Source organism: Chinchilla lanigera, unplaced genomic scaffold (genome assembly GCF_000276665.1).
Source record: "Chinchilla lanigera isolate Chin_1 unplaced genomic scaffold, ChiLan1.0 scaffold00007, whole genome shotgun sequence".
Taxonomy (NCBI): Eukaryota; Metazoa; Chordata; class Mammalia; order Rodentia; family Chinchillidae; genus Chinchilla; species Chinchilla lanigera.
The window spans coordinates 30,036,480-30,043,668 of record NW_004955408.1 but is presented as its reverse complement, the minus strand read 5'-3'; the positions used below and the strand labels follow the sequence as shown (position 1 = coordinate 30,043,668).

At 45.4% G+C, this 7,189-nt stretch overlaps 1 protein-coding gene across 2 annotated transcripts in view; it reads right to left on the bottom strand.

Annotated features, from left to right (window-relative positions):
* The window catches only part of LOC102006745 (chromosome unknown open reading frame, human C5orf24), a 10,614-nt gene extending 10,347 nt beyond the window's left edge, over positions 1–267 (bottom strand). Inside the window, exon 1 of one of the 2 annotated variants that reach the window (XM_005376468.2) lies at positions 32–267. The gene's annotated coding sequence lies outside the window, so the exon portion shown is untranslated. The remainder of the gene's footprint in view (positions 1–31) is intronic. The other variant, XM_005376466.2, reaches the window with a different exon arrangement.
* Between the last annotated feature and the right edge of the window lie 6,922 nt (positions 268–7,189).

Sequence of the window (7,189 nt, the reverse complement as noted above, 5' to 3'; positions counted from 1 at the left end):
CCCAGCGGCGGACCCGCGCGCGCCCACCCACCTCGGCCGCTCCGAGCCCGGCCCTCAGCGCGTCCAGGTGCTGCCCATCCGCCGGGAGCCTCACGCTGGAGCCGCCGCCTCGGCACGGGGCGGGGGGAGTCCGAAACAGAGGGCGGGCAGCGAGGGTGGCGGCGGTAAGACGGACGCCGGAGCGAAGCTCCAGCAATGGCCACGGCGCACCGCCGAGCCGCGGACCCTGGAGAAAGACGCCGCTAAAGCCCCGTACTGCGAGGCGGCGTGCGCGAGCTCGCGAGACCCGCGCACACGCACGCACACATCGCGAGAGCCGGTCTCCCGCGCCGACCAGCGCGCGAGCTCGGGAGGAAGCCCTAGCCGTCAGGCTGCGCTTGCGCGGCGTGGAAGGTGAGTGGCTCTGTGCCACTGTGGACCCAGAGCTGCGTGTCTCCTGGCGTGCGCCGTGGGCTGTGGCTGGGTTGGAGGGTTCCACCCACCGCAAGGGAAATGACTGTGTTCCTTACACGGATTGTGTGATGTTGGAACCCTTACTCACCCCATTTCTCAGAATACAGGATTAATGAAGTCAGGGTTTGAACCCACATCTAAAGACAGGTTTTTATGCCTGTTTGCAAAAAAAGATTTATCAGTGTCTCATTGTGCTAGCGGCTTCCCACAAGTTAAAGGGACTCTCGTTTCTTACGAGAATACTCAATACTGAGTATTGGGACCCTCGGGCCCATTTTATGGGTCACTTTATAATCGTTAGTGTTTGCATCCATGATCTCTAGAACTGCAGTATTCACTCCAACGTCGAGGAAGAGATGGGACAAGTAGTAGATTACTTATAAACTGTTACGAGTTACAGGTTTGTGGTATGTCAGTCACATGGAAGCGACTAACTTGTACAGTGCTTCTTCCCCTGAATTTCTAGAAGTCAGAAAGGGGAGGAACCGGAACTAGCAGCTTCTGAGAAGACACTTTATTAGACAGTGGGCAGAAGTTGGGGAAAGGGACATCCTTCCTCCATGCAATGAAGGCTCTTTGAGGAAACATGCTTCGCTCCAGGTGCTGGCCTGCCAGCAGTAACGAGAGGCACGTGTTTCTGGGTGAACACGCGAGCAAGGAGAGAAATCAAACAAAATACGTAATATGGAAAAATGTCTTTCAACCTGATGGACTAGAATGTAAGATCTGTCATACAATTTGGTTTTGGTATTGAGGATTGAGACCAGGGGTCTTTACATTGAGCTACATCATCGAGCACTTTTCAGTTGAGACAAGATCTGGTCTCGCTAAACTGGGCTGACATGGACCTCGCAGTCCTCCTGCCTCAGCCTTCCAGAGGACGAGGCTTACAAGTGTGCACCACTGCACTGTGACCCAATATATGGTCTGTTGATTATGCCTATATGATGAACTCCAAAAAATGGACACCAAAGCTCAGGTGCGCTACCCTCCGGGAAAGCAGGACTCTCAGGCAGGCAGAGGGGGGAAACAGTAAGGCACAATATAGAACAATCTAAAAAACTGAGAAGCAAATGTAAAAGGCTGGCCTTTCCCCTGGCTTCTCGGAATTTGTCTCTAGATCCTTGAGATGTCAGGCTTGGTAGTCATTTGCCTCAGCCTTGAGTCCTGTCAGTCTAGCAGTATGAGTGTGTGGGAAAGTTGCAGGATTTCCCATTTCCCTGGAACTGAACGCTGAGATTAGCCATATAGGGGTAGTTGATCATGTCTACCTGATGAGCTCCAATACAGACTCTGCATACGAAGGCTCGCCTACACTTACCTAGCTGGGAAAGTAGATTTCCTGGCAGGGTGGGGTATGGGTGCACGCTGTTGCCAGAGAAGCAGCACTGATCAGCACTCCACAGGGAGTGCAACTAGCTCTGCACTGGGAACTTCTCAGACCCTGCCCCAGGAGACCTCCCTCCGCTTCTTTTAACCCGCACCCTTTCACTGTAATAAAATTGTGTATGTGACAGCTTTCAGTGAATCCTTCTGAGTGTACTAAACTGAACGTAAGAATACTCTCAGGCACTCGAACTTGTAACTGGTGTCAGAAAACAGGAAAAATTCATGGCTTGTGCACTAACTTCACAATCAAAATGTTAGAGAAAGTGCCAGAACTTGTAAGAAGCACAGAGTGGTGGATTTTAAGAGGAAAAGAAGTGTAACATTTAGGGTTTCTTTAGCATGTTTAATTCCTTAATGGGATCCTCTAGTTTCAGAGAGATTTGCTACAGTCTAAAAACATTTTATGTTACCATTAAATTACACTGTGGAAAGAGCAAGGACCACATTGATATTCTGGAAATGGAGTTAGCTAGTCTTCTCTAGAATCTATAACTTACTATGTAAAACTTGTACAGATATGTAAGCTATACTACGTTTTCTAACTTGGGTTCTTTGTTGTTGTTGTTTGGGGGGGGGTTCTGCTTTTTGAGATAGGGTCTTGCTCTATAATTCAGGATGGTCTTAAAAATTCATTATGCAGCCCAGGCTGGCCTCCAACTCACTGCAATCCTCCTGCCTCACCTTCCTGAGTGCCAGGATTACAAATGTGTGCCATGCCCAGCACATTTATCTTTCTCAGACAAGATCTTGGTACTCTCAAACTCTTGGGTCAAAGTGGTCCTCTCACGTGGCACTGTGGCGCATGTCTATAATCCCAGCATTCATGAGGCCAAGGCAGGAGGATCCCGTAAATTCACGGGAGCCTGCACTACAGAGTGAGACCCCGTCTCAAAAAAAAGTGATCCTCTCAGATTACCTCTACCTGGGACTACAGGTATTAAGTGACCACACCTGGCTTTACAATTTAAAACATAGTGGGGAGGCCGTGGCAAGGGAACACCCACTGACTGGTACTTCAGAATATGAAGAGGGAATAAAAGGAAACTTAAATAGGATGCTGAGGCCACATACTTACCTACTTTTAGCAAGTTAAATTACTGTGTCTTTTTGAGACAGGGTTTCACTATGCAGTTCAGGTTAGCCTTGAACTCACTCTGTAGCCCAAGCTGGCCTTGAACTCACAACAATCCTCCTGCTTCAGTCTCCCGAGCATACATCAGGCTTTACTTTTTTTTTTTTTGGTACTAGGGGGGAATCGAACTCAGGACCTTGCACTTGCCATGCAGGCGCTTATGCTACTGAGCTATATCCCCGGCCCAGGCTTTACATTTAACATCTTCTTTCAGTCCCTTTAGCAGTAGTGCAAATAATAAAAAGCAGTGTTGGCATATTCTAGTGGCAGTGGTGCTTGATACAAGTGGGACAAACTAAAAGAAGTTAAAACACCACACATGTACTACATTTCCCTTTATTGAGCTGGACAGGGAGGCTTTGGAATAAAGTTAGCGATTTTGTTTAAATTCTAAATCTGCCACTTACTAGCTGCGAGAACCACAAACAAGTTACAGCACTTAAGTCAATTCAGTTCAACAATCATTTATTAAATGCAATGTACTAGGCATGCATGACAGACATGGTTGCTAAGCTCTAGAACTGTGCATTCTACTGAGATGGACAAATGGATCAGAATATAGTGATGATCCATTAATCACTTATTAATACAATGAAAAGAGTAGGACTGGTGTTTTCTCATACTTATCTCAGGTTTAGCTGTGTGTGGTGGCATATGCCTGTAATACCAGCACTTGGGAGGCTGAGGCAGGAGGATTGCTGGGAGTTCGAGGCCAGCCTGGACTACACAGTGAGTTTAAGGCCAGCCTGACTGTACGGCAAGACCCTGCCTCAAAAAAAAAAAAAAAAAAAAAATCCCTCAGGCTGCTCTTAATGAGGTGTCATAGTACATCAATACCAGCAATGAATGTAGAGGCTTTTTCATCATCTCTGATCCTCTGCAAAAAGAGCACTCTTAAATGTAACACTAATTTGTATACTAATGTCTTTTCTTCAAAAGCATACATACATACCTGCTTGGCGTGGTAGTACACACCTGTAATCTCAGCATTCTGAGAAGCTGAGACAGGAGGATCACAAGTCCAAACTCTGCCTCGGCAACTCAGCAAGACCCTGTTTCAAATAAACACATAAAAGGGTAGGCGGAGCTAAAGTTCAGTGTAAAGGCTCTGGGTTCAATCCCCAGCAGCACAAAACAAGACCAAACAAAGCATATAACCTTGAAATACCCTTTGGCCACTTAAGCCAACATTTTAAATACACTTAAGCCAACGTTTTTCCTTTTTTATCAGTACGTGTTTGCAGTACACAAGGATTACACTCCCTGTGGGGAAATGATACATGTATGTAACTCATCGTAATTCTTCATTTTTTTCATCACGTATCTGCCCTTCCTTCATCTCTTGGTCTCTTTTCCCTTTCATTGCTTGTCCAACAGCTGATTCATCCTGGCTCAACGCAGGCCAGATCATATGGACAAGCTACTCGTCTTTTTTTCTTTATATCTGCTGCTCACAGGGATTGAGTCCAGGGCGTTAGTGTGCTAAGCAAGCACTCTACCAAGGAGCTACACCCTCAGCCCAAAACTACCAGTTTTAGTGACTTTGAAATGGCAGTTTTCATTTTAAATCATGACTGTGAAATGTGAAAGGGGATATAAAAAGAACATCTGTCCAAATCTGGGAGGTGGCTCCCTGTAATGACCTATCAATTGAGGTTACAAGTGTTCTTCAATAGTTTCATTTGAACTGAAAGATAAACAGGATATAATGAATAGTGCTTTCTGGGTTTTATCAGTAGCAACTGGCTGTAGACAGCATTATAAAAATACTTAAAGGAAAGTGTCTTATTGTGTGTTTGGGGAAGCTGTAACAAGAAGACTGGGTGGTTTACAAAAAATAAAACTTTACACCTTGTATTTCTAGAGACTGCCAAGTCCAGTGTTGGGGCGCTTGCTGATTTAGTGTCCCTGAGAGCATGTTTGTTTTCTGGTGCACAGACAGCTGTCTTCTCTGCTATGTCCTCACATGGTAGAAAGGGCAAGGTAGTTCTCTAAGGTCTCTTTTCTAAGGGCACAGGCTTCATTTGCTGTCATGCTCTAACCTCTTCCCAAAAGCCCCATTTCTAAATACCCTCACACTGAGCATTAGATTTCAACATGAATTTTGGGGGACACAAATATTCAAATAGCAGACAGCTTAAGAAATTTCATTCCCATTCACCCATTGTAATGATACTAATACTAGGTAGTAATTCACTGAATACTTACCATACACCAGGAACTACTGCCAGAGACCGTTCAATGCCAGTTCCTTGACAAAGTCAGGACTGACAGCAGGTGCCTGCAAAGCAGGGACTGCATGGGACGGGTGTGCAGCCTCTCCCTCTACTCTCTATTAATCACAGCTTTCCAAATATTCACTGTGCTATTGATAAAGGACGGTTGGGAACCTGAAGGATCAGAACTGAAAGTAGTTAAGGAATGAGAGCCCAGGATAAAAGGCACCCCTCCAGGGTTGAAAGGGGAAGTAAAAGCCACCAGAGATTTGTGTCAGTCCCCTACTTCCTGTGTGGCACTGTTCGCCCACTGGAACGGGAGGGAAGCGTTGCGCAGGCCTCAGTGCATGGGAAAACATTAGGCGAATGCCCTGTGTGTGCTGGACTAGCTCCAGATGGAGATACTGTAACTGTGGGTCCTGTTGTCCAATAGACAAGTGAACAATTCTATGAAAAATTACCCCTAGTCAAGAACACCTAGTGATTGATCTTTTTGCTTCCTTTTATGTGCTTTAGAAAAGCTGATTTCCTGCTAGGGTTGTGGCCAGTCAGTCAACCATGTCTGAATCTGTAACTAAAATAGAAACCTCATTGTATCTAGGAGTTTCATATGTAATTGCAAAAGTATGTAAGAAAGCGAAAAACATTTCTGTGTCAGAGAAGCCTTGCTCCCCTGGCCCACTAGAAGGACCTCTGGTGTCCGTGTTGTTTGTCTCTTCGCCCATGTTGTTCCCTCTTGCAGGAATCTCCTGGACTTGTTGCAGCTGGACTGCGGTACACTACCTTTATACACTATGTTTTTTCTTTGAGATAGGGACTCATTATGTAGTTCAAACTGACCTTGATTCACTATGTAGCCCAGGCTGGCCTTGAACTTGAAGCACTCCTCCTCCCTCAGCCTCCGAAGTGCTGGGATTACAGGCATGTGCCACCATGCTTGGCTCATAAATGTATTTACAATTAAATATGTGAACTGTTATCCTTCAGTATCTTTTCAGCTTTTCAGTGGATTACTATACATGTGCCCCACTCTGGATGACCACAGGCCATCAAGACCCAAGAGCAAAGAAAGGGAAGATTATCAGTGGTCTCAAACTTGCACGTGTGTTAAGTAACCATTACCACCCCAGACACATGTTTAATAGCAACACAAGAGCAGTGAAAAGTTAGAGCTTCTCTAAAATGCTGCCTTCAAGGATCACTGGGCTGAATGGAAGCTATCTGAGACTTGTAGGAATTCAGGGACAAAGGCCAAGACTTTTAATGTCCAAGACTGCTACATTTAATGTCCAAGACCGCTAGAGGTTTCTGGAGTTCACAGGCTAAAAATCTTACTACTAAGTTCAAACGAAAAGCTTTTTCATGGAAAGCATGCATTTCTTTTGCACCAAATCCTTAATTCTTTTATACTTTGTTATGGCTTATATCTAGATGTTTGCTCATGTGCCCATCTTTTGGGAAGTGACTGGATCATGGGTGTGATACTGGAGTAGTCCACTGGCGGGTTATAGCTGGCTGTGATGTTACGAGGTGAAGCCTGGTGGGAGGCAGGTCGCTGTGGGCAGGGCCTATGGCTTCCCCTATGTATCCCTCCTGCCTTGATGTTTTGCTGCTTCCCACTGCCATGCTATGACTAAGCTTCCTCTGCCATGCTTTGGTGCCAGTCAGTGCACTGAAATGTTTACAAACTATGAGCTAACATAAACCTTTCCTCCTTTTACTTGTGGGTGTTGGGTATTCTGTCCCAGCAACAAGAAGTAACTAAGACATTCTATAATATGCAAAGTTATGAAGAGACTAATACTCAAAATATGGGGTTGGTCTCAAGTATTTCCATATATTAAAAATTATTTTAAAAGTTTTCATTCTAAAACTCTAGTTGTTTAATTTAATTTTATTTTTTTTGTCTTTTTGAGACAGGGTCTCGCTATGCAGTTCAGGCTGGCCTTGAGCTCACTTTGCAACCCAGGCTGTTCTCAAACTCACAGCGATCCTCCTG